The 15106-nt window shown below is 38.9% G+C and overlaps 1 long non-coding RNA gene and 1 pseudogene across 1 annotated transcript in view; one reads left to right on the top strand and one right to left on the bottom strand.

Annotated features, from left to right (window-relative positions):
- The window catches only part of LOC103884516, a 53063-nt gene extending 44312 nt beyond the window's left edge, over window positions 1-8751 (top strand). The window contains exons 2-5 of the long non-coding RNA XR_647133.4: window positions 2732-5772; window positions 6399-6761; window positions 7617-7817; window positions 8047-8751. This is a non-coding gene — a long non-coding RNA (uncharacterized LOC103884516). The remainder of the gene's footprint in view (window positions 1-2731; window positions 5773-6398; window positions 6762-7616; window positions 7818-8046) is intronic.
- A 328-nt stretch (window positions 8752-9079) lies between these two features.
- Window positions 9080-13156, bottom strand: LOC101015350 (annotated as a pseudogene).
- Window positions 13157-15106: the final 1950 nt, after the last annotated feature.

The following is a 15106-nucleotide window of genomic DNA, read 5'->3' as shown; positions in this document are numbered from 1 at the left end:
GAGTAACTATTATTTTACAGTGACCTGTGCATCTGTTTTTATCAAATGTTTTAAGCCTTCATCATTTTTAACAAACATCTGTAAAATTAAACCCTAAATGAAGTCCGACTAATTGCTGGGGATTATTAAAGCTATAAAAATTAATCACACAAAGTTATAAAATCTTTTTACAGCTTCCCGTCATGTCATGGACTTCATTATCACCATCTCTAGCTCCCTTGTAAAAGGTTCTTATCAGGTACTATTAATCAATCCTGTGCTATTAAGTTACAGGGCTTTGACTCCTGAGTACACATATGTTATCTAAAGAAGGCCCTGACTCATGCAAGTATGTGACATCAAACTCAAGTTAACCAAAGCCTTGTCTCTGGACCTGGCAAAGGCAACCATCAGAGTAAACAGCTTTCATGAAACACAGGGACAGGCCTGTGTTAACAACCATTAAGATTTAGTTAATAATTTTGTCTTTACCTGAAATCATCCTTATGTTTTGTTTTACCTCCAGAACTTAAAACTATTAAATCCCACCAGGCCCAGAGACTATCACATGAGATTGTAAAGGCTGGTTTTGAGGAGTAAAATTAATTCAGACCCTCCAAATCAAGGATGGTACACAGATTCCTAAATAGCTGAACAAAATGCTATGATTTGTATAGCTAATTGCTAAAAGCCAAGATTGCAGTAGGTTGATGCATAGAATTTATAGATAAGTCAATTTTTGTAACCTTACTTTTTGGCTTTTGGTTTTTGGGATTTATTTTGCTTAAAAGAGGTTTTAAGGTTAATGAGTGTCTACCCACTTCCATTCCCATCTGGCCTAGTGCATTTAGTTGGCTATCAGTCTTTTGACTCTAAGTCCCCTAGCCATAGAGTTTCCACCAAGGGCCATGATGGATCTGGGACAGATAACACACCTTTGGGACATGATAACACACATGCAGCATCAATATGGGACAAAATAAAAGCTTGGGATACCTTGACAAAAAGGATGGAATATAAATGTAAAAAAATAAAATAAAATTCTAAGAACCCCAACAGAATGGACTCCTCTCTTGACAAAAAGAAATAATAATAATAATTTAAAAAACATTTAAAGTATAGTTTAGGCCATGAAGGGAAGCTGGGGGTCACATATGTCTCACTATACATCTCCCCCAGCCCTCTCCCGGAATTCAGGCACAACCAACCAGCATTAACATTAAAATTGTGATCATAAGATTGACAGAACAGACTCTTCCTTTTAAAATAGTGATCATAAGATTGACTGAACAGAGTCTTCCTTTTAAAATAGTGATCATAAGATTGACAGAACAGACTTTTTTAGGTTTTTATTTATTTTTAAAATTTGGATAGTTTTTGGGGAAGTGGTGGTTTTTGGTTCCATGGATAAGTTCTTTAGTGACAATTTCTGAGTTTTGGTGTACCCATCACCCAAGCAGTATAGAGTGTACCCATATGTAGTCTTTGATCCCTCAACCCCCTTTCACCCTTCCTCCCAAATCCCCAAAGTCTTTCTAATGCCTTTGAGTCCTCATAGCTTAGCTCCCACTTATCAGTGAGGACACACAATATTTGGTTTTCCATTCCTGAGTTACTTCATTTAGAATAATGGCCTCCAACTCCATCCAAGTTGTTGCAAGGGTCATTATTTCATTTTGTTTTATGGCTGAGTAGTATTCCATGGTGTATATGTGCTACATTTTCTTTACCCACTTGTTGGCTGATGGGCACTTAGGTTGGTTCCATATCTTTGCAATTGTGAATTGTGCTGCTATAAACATGTGTGTGCATATGTCTTTCTCACTACTGACTTTTTTCCCTTTGGGTACTGGGATTGCTGGATTGAATGGTAGTTCTACTTTTAGTTCTTTAAGGAATCTGTACACTGTTTTATATAGTGGTGGTAGTAGTTTATATTCCCGCCAACAGTGTAAAAGTGTTCCCTTTTCACCACATCCACACCAACATTTATTACTTTTTGATTTTTAAATTATGGCCATTCTTACAGGAGTAAGGTGGTATCTCATTGTGTTTTTAAAAATTTTTATTTATTATTATTATTGTTATTATTCTTATTCTTATTATTATTTTTGAGACGGAGTCTCACTCTGTCACCCAGGCTGGAGTGCTGTGGCGTGATCTCAGCTTACTGCAACCTCCACCTCCTGCGTTCAAGCGATTCTCCTGCCTCAGCCTCTCGAGTAGCTGGGACTACAGGTGTGTGCCACCACACTCAGCTGATTTTTGTATTTTTAGTAGAGATGGGATTTCAGCATGTTGGCCAGGCTGGTCTTGAACTCCTGACCTCAGGTGATCCACCTGCCGTGGCCTCCCAAACTGCTGGGATTACAGGTGTGAGCCACTGTGCCTGACCGGAAAACATTCTTTATGGCAATAAGATGTCAAATTATGAACAGGATCTAAGACCATGCCAGGTAAGGGTTAAGTCTCCATCCCAAGGTAAACAATGTTATACGTTACATGCACGTTCGTTCAATATACATGCATTAGGACCACGTCCATAGATATTCATAGCTGCCCTGTTCAATGAGGGGACTTAGTCTTATTACAAACTTGGAAAGAGGAAATTCCTCAAAGATTAATTACAACCCAAATGGAAGGGCCCCTATCAGGTTATTTTTAAGCACCCCCACTGCTGTTAAACTTCAGCTGAACGACTAGCTGTCTACACATGTCCAAAATTAAACCTGTTTCTTATGATTCCCTGCAGGCACCTGAGAAAATCACCACAACCCACACTTGTGAACCCCTAGAAGACCTAAAGCTGTGGTTTTACAAATAAACAGATAAGTAACATTCCTATTCTTTCCTATAGGTACTCAATCTTCTTAACAACTCCCATCCCACACAGGTTTGCATCCCCAACAGATACCTATGGCTATGTGGTCACCCATTCGATCAACCTATAAAAGACTTGTCTCTCATTTGAGATTGTGAAACCCATGGTTATCAGTGTATATGAAAATGTTTGGTTCAGGGGTCAATGTACAATATGACAAGCAAAGTCCTCTAATATACAGTTACATAACATCACTCACCTGAGAGCTAAGTGGTCAATTGGCCTTATATTGGCTGGAGTTGGAGCCCCAGAGGGAAAATTTGCTTATTATTAGGCAACTCTTCGAAACTTTACTTCTTCATTTCTAAACACTGTCTCATAAAATGGGGGATGCTTTAGATGAATTAAGATTAGCACTAGATTACTTATTGGTTGAAAAGTAGCACTAGATTACTTATTGGTTGAACAAGGAGGAGTGTGCACCAAAATCAATATAACCTGCTGCAGTTATATAAACACCTCAGCTCACATGGAAGAAGATATATAGAAAATACATGAATAAGCTGTGTGGTTGCATAAATATAACCAAGGCACCAATCCCAACTGTATCTGGTCAGCCATTAGAAGCACCCTCCTGAGTCTCACTTGGTTGTTGCCCTTCCTAGGGCCTTTGATAGTTATCTTATTATTAATCTTTGGCCCTTGGTTGTTTAAATTCTTGGTAAAGTTTGTGTGTTTTAGATTACAACAATTCCACATAAAGATGATACTGACACAAAGCTTCCAATCCATCCCATCTTCTGACCCGGGAAATAAAGACACCCCGCCTTTAGGCCTCAGAGATCAGGCATCTAGAGATTTTTACTCCTCCAATACTTGGCAGGGTCTATGTCCGTAGACTCATCAGGATACCATGTAAATGAGGACCTCCCTTGGTACCCCAGAGACCAACTGTAGACCCTTATGAGAAAATCCTGTCCCAAAAATGAACATCCACTGTCAGCAGGAAGAAGTTACAGAAGACCAGCCTTTGCCCTTCATCTCCCCTTACGATTAAGGGTCCTCTTGTAAGCAGAGTGGGGAATGTTAGGAAAGCAGGCGCCTAGGTGATCCAGAGTGTCACCATTTTAAAACAAACTCCCCCTGAAAACTAGCAAGGCATCTGTACACATCCGTTTAGCAAGTATATCCTTATGTAACTGGAAGAAAGAGTGTTATTTTAGAATATGCCTATAATTTGTAATAATTGGCCAAGGGAAAAAAAGCTCACATTGGTGTAGGAAAAGTGCCCTAATGGTCATGGCTAATAATGTGGGACAGTGGTTCTGGTCAGTGATTTGAGGGAAGGGATGTAGATAATATATTGTTGTAAGTAATAAAAACAAAAAAAAAATTGTTGTAAGTAATACAAATAAAATAATATTGTTGTAAGTAATAAAGTAGGAGAAATATTTGGTCTTTTGCTTTTGGGTTGGTGCAACAGTAGTACCATTACTCGGAGGAGAACATAGAGAAGGACAAGAATAGGCTTGAATAAGATGAGTGAGAAGAGAGAAATATTCCATAAGTGGAGACGGCCAGGGAACACCAGGGCAGCAGAATCTAACTCTGAATTTAATGCTGTTGTCTGTTCATATTGCACTACACTGTAATCTCCCTATCTTTCCTAAACCATTGGCAAAGTCTGCTATCCACGAGGGCCTTGGGTCGGTAGCGCTTTGGGAAATACCAGAAGAGGGAAAGTACGGCAAATGTGCAGTGTCACAGATGACAGGAGGAAAGCTGGCCAGTGGGATGGATGATTAAAAAAAAATTTCATTGGGAGTCGGAATTCAGACCATGTAAATGGTCTGAATTAAGAAAATTTCAAGAGATAAAAAATGTTTCTAGTGAGCCAAAGTGAAAGCTCTTCATGAAGATTTCTTTATAGAGGCTCTCTAGTGCTTGTCCTCATTTCCTGAAATCTCATGTGTATCTGACTCTCCTGGTGCCTGCCTCAAACATTCACTGTGGCAATTATATGAGCAGCCTGGAGAATCCTAGTCCCAGTGGTCTCACTCCCTGGATCTACTTTCTCTTAAAAATCATTCCCCTACGTTTCTGTCACTTGGTGGAAGCTTAGTAGATAGCTCCACATCTCCAGCCAGAACAGCACTAGAATTTCAGGACTAGGGCCATAGAGTCTGATATTAAATTCTATCTATCTATCTATCTATCTATCTATCTATCTATCTATCTATATCTATCTAATCTTCTACAGAACAATTTGTGGGATAGTAGCTTTGGGGTCCCAGATCTGGGATGGGCCTGGTCCTCCATACTAGTTCTCCTGGGTGATATTTCTGTTAGTTTGAATAGTAATCACACTTTTATTACTGTTTCATCCTTTTTTTCACTCTTAGACTGATTTTTTCATGTGTATAAACCATACACACACCTACATTTCAAGGATAAACATTAATCCTCGAAAAATATGTGGTCTAAAACTATATTGAGGAGAGAAAGAGAGGACACTTTAATTGCCACATGATTAACACGAGGTCACCACACAGCTTTCACAAATCTACAACTCATTCTATTTAGGCTGAGCCAAGTTCTCCTTTAGGTCAGCCAGAGCACAAATAATGGAGCAATTTGACTCTTCAATGACAGATCTCTGATTTCCAGAAAAGAGACTTTGAAGTACCCAATTCTAGTAAACATGCAATTAAATTTCCAGCTAAATGACCTTTGCTCCTGTAGTCTTCATCTTGGGGAAGGGAAAGAAGAAGGCTTATTCTGTTTAGTTTGATTTTTATAATAAGGTTTGTCTCTGTTATAATTCTTGTTCGATATTTAAAATGTTAGCTAAGAGAAAACTTCTGTTTGGTTTTATTTAGTGGGAAGAAACGAATCCTCACTGAGTGCTTATTTAGTTAACATCAGGCACGTTATACACATAGTCAATTTAATCCTGACCACAACCCTGTGAGGTGAGTATTATGTACCATATTAACAAACAAGACAACATGCTTACCCTGTTTGATCCTTTCAGTGTTTGTCAGGGAAGCAGAGGTTTGATTTGAAGTCCGTTTGATTACGAAGTCCATGTTTGCTGTCAAGTTGCTGATCTTGAAAGTTTTAGGCTGTTTGATGAAATTTGGGCTTTGTAGTCTCCGCTCTCTTGCTGTTATCTATAAATAGAACTTGGAGAAATTGTTCAGTTTTATGTTTGAGAGATTGTTTACATTTGAGATTTTGTACTTTTTATTGTTGTAAAGTTAATGTTACTCTATGGGATTACTACTCTAGGTCATAGTTAGAATGCAGGAAAAATATTTTTTCATCGTTGGATGAGTATCTGTAAGTCAACAATTCACACTAATATAATTATTTTAGTATTGAGATACCAGACAAATATAACTTTTCTGTGTTATTCAGATTTTATCTTTAACATTACCTCTTCAAGGTCGGCCTCCCTAAATCTCTCAGACTAGGTCAGGGACCCTCTGTTACAAGCCACCTATACTTTTCATTCATAGTACTTTAAACTTTTATTAATACTTTCAAAATTTGGTGGGCTCTCTTTTATCTCAGTTTCATCTTGTGATTTCTCTAGGATGAATATAGCATGCAAGACTGAAGTGCACTTGCAGAATAGCAGGGAAGCATTCACAGAATGGACCTGAGCTGCCCTGAGGCAGGGTCAGCATAATGGGTTATTCCTCAAGAAAATGAAGGTCAGAGACTGGAAGATAATGCAGAAAGAGACACTGAGTTGTCAAACATCGCATATGTTTTATTGAATATTCATGAAATACAAAATGAGTGATTATATGTCAAGCACCTTCACATTCTGCTAATGGTAGAAACAAAGCACAGTCATCAAATCAAATAATAAAAACCTAAAAGCCAGAGAACACAGCTCTAAAGACAATGAATGCCATATTTTCTAAAAGGCTGAGTATAAATATAAAAATATGTAAGTATTTTATACACACACATTGCTATTTTAGTATTTACAGTTTACCTTAGGACTATACTTTCAGAGTTCATTTCTATAGTTTGTTACAGCTTACCTCAATAACTAAAATCTGCTTTCCAATCTAAAATAAGTCTACCTTTTCATTCTGGCTTGGAACAGCCCATAATCTTGTTCTTAATCGATTTGTAATAATCTATTATTTGTGTGTTTATGTGTTTAATGTCGATTCCCCTTATGAGACTGTAAGCTCTGTGAAGGTAAGGACCCTGTCTGTTCTGTTCAAATCATGTACACAGTGCCTGCCTACCAATAATGCCTGAACTACGGTCATTTTATAGACTACTTGTTTACTGAATGTTGAGTGACTAGGGCCAGGAATGTCTGCACACTGAGCCAGCTTGAAATAATGACAGGATAAATTTGGCCTCTGTAGCATGAATGTAAATGTTGCTTAAAAACCTTTCTTGTTGGCCGGGCGCAGTGGCTCATGCCTGTAATCCCAGCACTTTGGGAGGCCGACACGGGCGGATCAGGAGATCAGGAGAATGAGACCATCCTGGCTAACACGGTGAAACCCTGTCTCTACTAAAAATACAAAACATTAGCCGGCCTGGTGGCGGGTGCCTGTAGTCCCAGCTAGTCGGAAGGCTGAGGCAGGAGAATGGCTTGAACCCGGGAGACAGAGCTTTCAGTGAGCCGAGATTGCACCACTGCACTCCAGCCTGGGCGACAGAGCGAGACTCTGTCTCCAACAACAACAACAATAACAACTACAACGACAAACAATAACCCCTTGTTAAAAATCCTTTCCTTTAATCTTAGATCTGCATCTAGTCATTGTACGTTTTACAGATCCATGGATGATTCTGGGTTTAGTTCTTTGTGAGACTGTCAGAAACTCCAGAGGCTGGGTCAGTGCATAAAGAGAGGCCATTGGAGAGAACGTCTGCTGGATTGCTGAAGACAATTGCTACTGAGAATAGATCGTAACTTAGGAAGAAACAATTCAGTACCAAAAGAATAATTGGAGCCCTTCTGGAAAAACCTAATAAGGTACCTCAAAACTTGTAGATGCTAGATAAAAATAGCATGAGCATGCTGTTGGAGAGTTTTAAAGGCCTAATTTTTTAGTTAATTGTTTTTTAATATTACATAAATAACATTTGTTATAGATGTAAGTTAGGGTGGTTTTAATCCATCTTTCCCCAGGTAAATAACTGTGTATAATTATCTTTTGATAATGGCCAGCACGTCTTTACATTCCTCAGGTTTTCTCTTCCAGATATATGTGCTATCTCTTGGTCTACAGATGGCATTCTATCTATCAGGATACCATGAAAAAAAAAATCTGGGATATTGGAAAGGGCACATTTTTTTTTGAGGTCATCAGGGTGCTCTATGCAAACCATGGTTGAATACTTGAAGATGTCGAGTAGCTGCTTGAAGATTTCCTGATAAAGAGCTACCCAGCACCATGTTCTGCCAGCAGTAATAGGTACTTGGATTTTCACTCTTCAGATTTAGCTCCTTCTTCTTTTGTCAAACTGCCTGGACAGAGATGCAATTGCTTCCTGGTCCTAGAGTCTCTCCACTGGCCTCAACTTTCTAATTGTTATCTCCCCAGAGATAATATGGGTTATAATCTTCCCAAAGATGTTAGATGTCTAGAATCATTTCCAGAATGCTCCCCAGACCATCATAAAAATAAAGCACCTGCTGATTCCCCCCAGGACTCAAGTCATGCCTGTTTATGTATCTTCCATTCAATTTGCAGCATATGTGTGGTTTAGGACAGTCTTTCTTGAGTGATCCATAGTGAAGGATGAATTTTTGTTTGTTTTATTTTCAGTGTATTGTGGACTGGTACTTTGTATAAAATATAGTTGGTTGTTAGAAATGTAAAATCGTAAATAAAAACAGACATACAAAATACAAACAACGTTTTTTATTAGTAGATTCAAAAGACAAAATTACTCTGCCAATGTGCTAGTTTCTTTTTTGACATTTAAAATTCAGATTAGACTTTATTTAAGCCAGGCGTGGTGGCTCATGCCTGTAATCCCAGCCCTTTGGGAGGCCGAGACGGGCAGATCACGAGGTCAGGAGATCGAGACCATCCTGGCTAACACGGTGAAACCCCGTCTCTACTAAAAATACAAAAAATTAGCTGGGCGTGGTGGTGGGCGCCTGTAGTCCCAGCTACTCGGGAGGCTGAGGCAGGAGAATGGTGTGAACCTGGGAGGCGGAGCTTGCAGTGAGCCGAGATCATGCCACTGCACTCCAGCCTGGGTGACAGAGCGAGACTCCGTCTCAAAACAAAACAAAAGAAAAAAACCCACAAAAAACCCCCAAAACTTTATTTAAATCAGAAACACAATTCTTAAAATTGCATTTAGAGTCAAGATCCCTTTTATAACCCTCTTGTTATAAAAATCAGAAGGAATATTTGTAAGTAAAGCAGATATCTCTCTAGGTTAATGAGACCAGATTTGACTTTGGATTTTTTACTTTAAACAGATTCTAGAAGATAGAGGAAAAAATATGTTATATACAGAAAACAGTATCTACCTGTGTATTCAGAGGCATAAATTTATTGATAGAAATGATTTCAGTACACGCTGGAATCTCAGAAGCAATTTTCAGAGCTTAGTTTTATTTTCTTGGATTTTAAGAATTTCTAAAATCCTTTTTCATCGTCAATTTTGGGAGCCAAATAATACTTTAAATGTTCCATATCCAGCAGTTTTATACTCTACAGCAAGGGGTGCATCTGCAGACATACTAAGTGTTACTGGGAAGAGAGAGTGGAGTGCCTGTTATAAAGAAATTTAAGTACCTTAGTGCAAAAGTTAGCTGAACTGGCCCATTCATCATTATGGCAACAGCCTCCTCTTCTTTATTGTGATTACTTGTTTGTGACAATGTTTCCATTTCCAAGTCCTCCATTTGCAGAAAATTTCACTCCATCTTTTGCACAGGAAATTATAACAGACTCTCTAATATGACTGAGATCTTGGCATATATGCACAAATTCACTAGAATGCATCTTTACTACACAGCTGTACTCTTGTTCTGAAATTTCAAGTTGCTCAGTATCTAAAATCATTAACTTCAATTCATAGTCTAAAAGTTCTCTTGATTTAGTGCTTCAAATTCTAACACCAAGAGGTCCATGGTACCTTCAGTCCTCCATGTAATGATGTCTTCACTGCCATTGTCATATTTTAGCATTTTGGACGTGTTGGTGAGGCTCATGGTTATGACTAGGTTGTGGTCACAGTGGTATGTGTTGAAGCCCTGGGCATGCAGGGTGAACTGCACCAAGGAAATGTGTGATACTTTCACGCTGTGTAGGTTCACCTGCTTGAACTATTGTCCCAGCAGGCCTATCTCTCACATTGAATAGGGCTGACTGTGCAACTAATAAGATGTTGTGGAGATGACAGTGTGTGACATCTGAGGCTAGGTCATAAAATACATTGTGACTTCTCACTGTTTCTGGAAGAAGTCAGCTTTCATATCACGAAGACACTCAAGCAGCACTTTGAAGAGGTCCAGGTGGTGAAACTGAAGACCTTCACAAACAGCCAGCACTAATTTGCCAACCAAATGATGGTCTTTGGAAAACAGATCCTCTGGCCTCAGGCAAGCCTTCAAAGACTACAGTCCCAGTCAGCCTTTTCACTGTAACCTCATGGTAAACCCTGCACTAGTACCGTCGAGCTGCTCCTGAATTCCTGACTCACAGAAACTGCAAGAGAATAAATGTGGTTGTTCTGGGACACTAGGTTTTGAGGTAATCTGCTACACAGCAATAGATGCAATAGATAACAAAGAGAAACCACTACATAAATCAATACATAACTTTCATCTGCGTGATAGGTGTTATGATAGCAGTAGAATACAAGGTGTGGTACAGGCAGAGCGGATCTGAAGTAGTAGCCTGTTGTCTTAGTCTGTTTTGTGCTGCTGTGAAGGAATTTCACAGACTGGGTAATTTATAAAGAACAGAAATTTATTCTCTCACAGTTCTAGTGGCTGGCAGGTCTAAAATCAAGGAATGGTCAGGTTAGGGCTCAGTCTCTCTGCTTTCAAGATGATGCCTTGAACACTGCAACCTCCAGCGAGGAGAAACATTGTGTCCCCACATGGCACAAGAGCCGGAGAGGAAAGGAGACAAATGAGAATTGGGCTCACACTTTTATAATAGCATTAATTAATTCGTGAAAGTGGAGCCCTCATGAGCTAAACACCTCCTTCTAGGTTCTGTCTTCCAACACTGTTGCTTTGGAGATTAGACTTTCAACAAGTTAGCTGAACTGGCTCATTCATCTGTATGGCAACAGCCCCTTCTTTATTGTCATTACTTGTTTGTAACAATGTTGCCACATCCAAGTTCTCCACTTGCAGAAAATTTTACTCCGTCTTTTGCACAGGAAATTATAATTTTGGGGACATATTCAAACTATAGCATCTACCAAATTAGTAACTCTACCAAGGCAATGCTACAATTCAAGTTTTCACATTTTCCCCAAGCCTGCTATAAATTATTACTTGTTGATTACAAAATAATCAGCAAAATACAAGTATTTATTCCTTTGTACATGGAAGCAACCAAACAGTTTTTTTTTTTTTGGTATGAAGGTCTACAAGTGATAATCTGTATTTATCTTCCTAGTTAAGTACGACTATAATCAGGGGCTCGACTCTTGAATTCATGTTTCTCTTTATTTTTTCAATGTTGAGAAAGTAACCAACAATATATGTGGCCAAATAAAAAGCTTTCACATATAACATTTCAAAAATTTTTAATTCATTGATCCTCTCCTTCCCTCACCTCCAGTAAATTTTTTAGTAAATTGGGATGCCTCCTCATTCACAGAATGGAGGACCTATGCTAGCATTTGGGTTACTTTGGTGTCAGTGTCAGCTCAGACTCTGCATCTGAGAGTTCTTTAAAGATATGGGTATTTCTGGCCAGGCGTGCTAGCACAGGCCTGTAATCCCAACACTTTGGGAGGCCAATTTGGGAGAATTGCTTAAGACTAGGGGTTCAAGACCAGCCTGGGCAAAATAGCAAGTTCCTGCCTCTACAGAAAAAAAAAAAAAAAATAGCCAGTCTTTGTAGCAAGTGCCTGTGGTCCCAGCTACTTGGGAAGCTGAGGTAGAAGGACTGCTTGAGCCTGGGAGTTTGAGGTTGCAGTGAACTATGAATGTGCCACTGCACTCTAGCCTGGGTGACAGAGTGAGACCCTATCTCAAAAATAAATAAATAAATAAATAAAAGTATTTCCCCTTTCCCCATATATAGTAATACTGGTTTATCAGTCTAGGGAAGGTCTGAGGGAATTGATAGTGTGTACAATTACTGTGTGTTGGGTTCTTTCTGCAGAGGACCTAGCTTTGCTTCCATTGATGGCTCTGGATTTGAGAACTGGCTTAGGTTTGGAAACTGGATAGAGAGATTATAATTTTCTATTGTGGCAGCTGACATCAACCTTTGACTCACCCATTATTGGTCTTCTTTTGGGTGTGGGTGAGGCAGTACCCTTATCCATCTTAGCTCTAGGCACACCATGATTTATTAACCATCACTACAGATCTCTGTATGTCACAGCCCGCTGGTTTCCATTCAACCTTTGTTATCTATTTGGATAATTACATCGATCTTGCTCTTGATGGCTAAGTGGTGCCTTCTGGCCTCTGCTGTTTCATAATCCTATCATCCCTGAATCCTAGGGGCTTCCCTACTATTACCCCTAGTGTACAAAGCATAGACACTGCCAAGCCTCTCAGTGAGGCCAGTGCCCTTCATCCCCAGCCCTTGCACCACTTTGCGTTTCTTATTGCTTTAGTAAAAGGAGAGTCCCCTTTTGATTCTCTTGAGAAACAGAGTCATCTTCTGGATTTTCAGGTCTTATATGACAAGTCCAGTTGAACATTCCCACCTCTCTGAGCCTCTTGACTCCTTCCTTAGCACTCTTCCAAAGCAGTTCTGGAATCTTCACCTGATTTGTTGTAGGCCATAATTTCCCGCCTCCGCCCCCCCCCCCCCCCCCAATTTTAAAGGAGCTATCCGAGTAGCACAGAACTGATTCCAGATGTCTTTCTTGGGGTACTACTTCTTCAGTTGCAGGAGATTGCCCTGATTTCAACAACCTCTCCTTTATATTCTGCTCCCCTGGCCGAGCATGCTCATGATTGATATCTAATAAGCTTTTTCTATTCCCACAGGTACATATGAGTTGGGTCCTATAGTGATTTTTTGGTGAACTGTTTCCCTAGTCAAGCTGAGATTTGATTGTTGACCATATTTATTGGCCTAGAAACCATTTGGGGACACGAGGACATACCTTGAGGGGGATAACATCATCTTTTATTTTAAAAAACATTTTTTTATTTTTAATTTTTTATGAGTGCATATTAGGTATACATATTTACGGGGTACCTGAGATATTTTGATACAGTCATACAATGTGTAATAGTCACCTCAAGGTAAATAGGGTATCTATCACCTCAGGCGTTTGTCATTTCTTTGTGTTAGGAACATTCAAATTCCACTCTTTTGGTTATTTAAAAATATACAATAAGTTATTGTTGACTCTCCTGTTGTAGTTTCAAATATTAGATCTTATTCATTTTATCTAATTATATTTTTGAGCCTATTAACCATCTTGACATCCTCTGCTACCCTTTCCCACTACCCTTTCTAGCCACTGGCAACCATCATTCTACCCTCTATTTCCATGAGTTCAACTGATTTGGTTTTTACCTGCCATGAATCAGTGAGAACATGTGAAATTTGTTTGTTTTGGTCCTGGCTTATTTCACTGAACGTAATGTCTTCCAGTTTCATCTATGTTGTGGCAAATGACAAGACTTAATTCTTTTTTATGGCTGAATAGTACTCCATTGTATATATAATCTCCATTTTCTTTATCCATTCATCTGTTGATAGACACTTAGGTTGATTCCAAACCTTGGCTATATTAAATAGTGCCATAGTAAAAATGACAGTGCAGATATCTCTGGACTATATTGACTTCTTCGCATTTGTGTATATACCTAGCAGTCGGATTGTTGGATCACATGGTAGTTCTGTTTTGAGTATTTTAAGGAAACTCCATACTGTTCTCTATAGTGACTGTACTAATTTACATTGCTACCAACAGTGAACAAGAGTTCCCCTTTCTCTACATCCTCAATAGAATTTGCTATTGTCTGTCCTTTGGATAAAAGCCAGGTCACTGAGGTGAGATGATATCTCATTGTACCTTTCATTTGCATTTTTCTGGTGATCAATATTGAGCACCTTTTTATATACCTGTTGGCAATCTTTATGTCTTATTTTAAGAAATGTATATTCAGACCTTTTGTTTATTTTATTATTTAATTTCTATTTTTTAAAAATATATTTTTATTTCAAGAGATTTTGGGGAACAAGTTGTTTTTGGTTACATGGATGAATTATATCAGTGAATTCATTTTTTTTAAATGACAGCAAATTTCTTAAGGGAGTACAGGAATAAAAGAATGGAAACATGGGCTGTTCAACTGAATATACTTTTAGTTATTTCTTGATTATATGCTAAACAAGGGGTAGATTATTCATAGACTTCCCAAAAAAAGTGGGAAATTCCTGAAACTTAGGGTTTCTCCCTTTTTTGACCATTTAGTGTAACTTCCTGATGTTGCCATGGCATTTGTAAACTGTCATGGCACTGGTGGGAGTGTCTTTTTAGCATAGTAATGTATTATAATTAGTGTATAATGTGCAGTGAGGACAACCAGAGATCACTTTCAACACCATCTTGGTTTTGGTGGGTTTTGGCCAGCTTCTCAAAACAGCCTGTTTTATCATCAAGGTCTTTGTGACCTGCATATTGTGTCAACCCTCCGTCTTATCCTGTGAGTAAAAACACCTAACCTCCTGGGAATGCAGCCCTGTAGATCTTGGCCTTATTTTACACAGTGCCTATTCAGGATGGAATCTCTCTGGGTTGAGAATGGCAATCGTCTGACCTATTTCCCCCCTCCCTTTTACAAGGGAACCCTTAATCCTAAGGGTTATTGAGGGACAAAGATCCATCTTCTGTAACTTCTTCTTTAGGCTCAATAGGGGCAATGATATTCTTGCCTAACTATTATGATCTCTTGTATTTGAGGTAGAGAGGAGCTCAGTCACAAGGCATCCATATGCTGAGGATCATTCATTACTCTGAATTCTGACAAAAGATGATATCTGGAAGATTAATAAGTGTTCAATTTAAGAAAACATTGAGTAAGCTTATCCTGCATTCCTACACAAAGAGTACAACAGCAATACATTCCACAACAGTACA

This window comes from Papio anubis, chromosome 3, assembly GCF_008728515.1.
Source record: "Papio anubis isolate 15944 chromosome 3, Panubis1.0, whole genome shotgun sequence".
Taxonomy (NCBI): Eukaryota; Metazoa; Chordata; class Mammalia; order Primates; family Cercopithecidae; genus Papio; species Papio anubis.
Note: the sequence above shows the minus strand (reverse complement) of the source record. Positions and strands in the feature narration are given on the sequence as shown.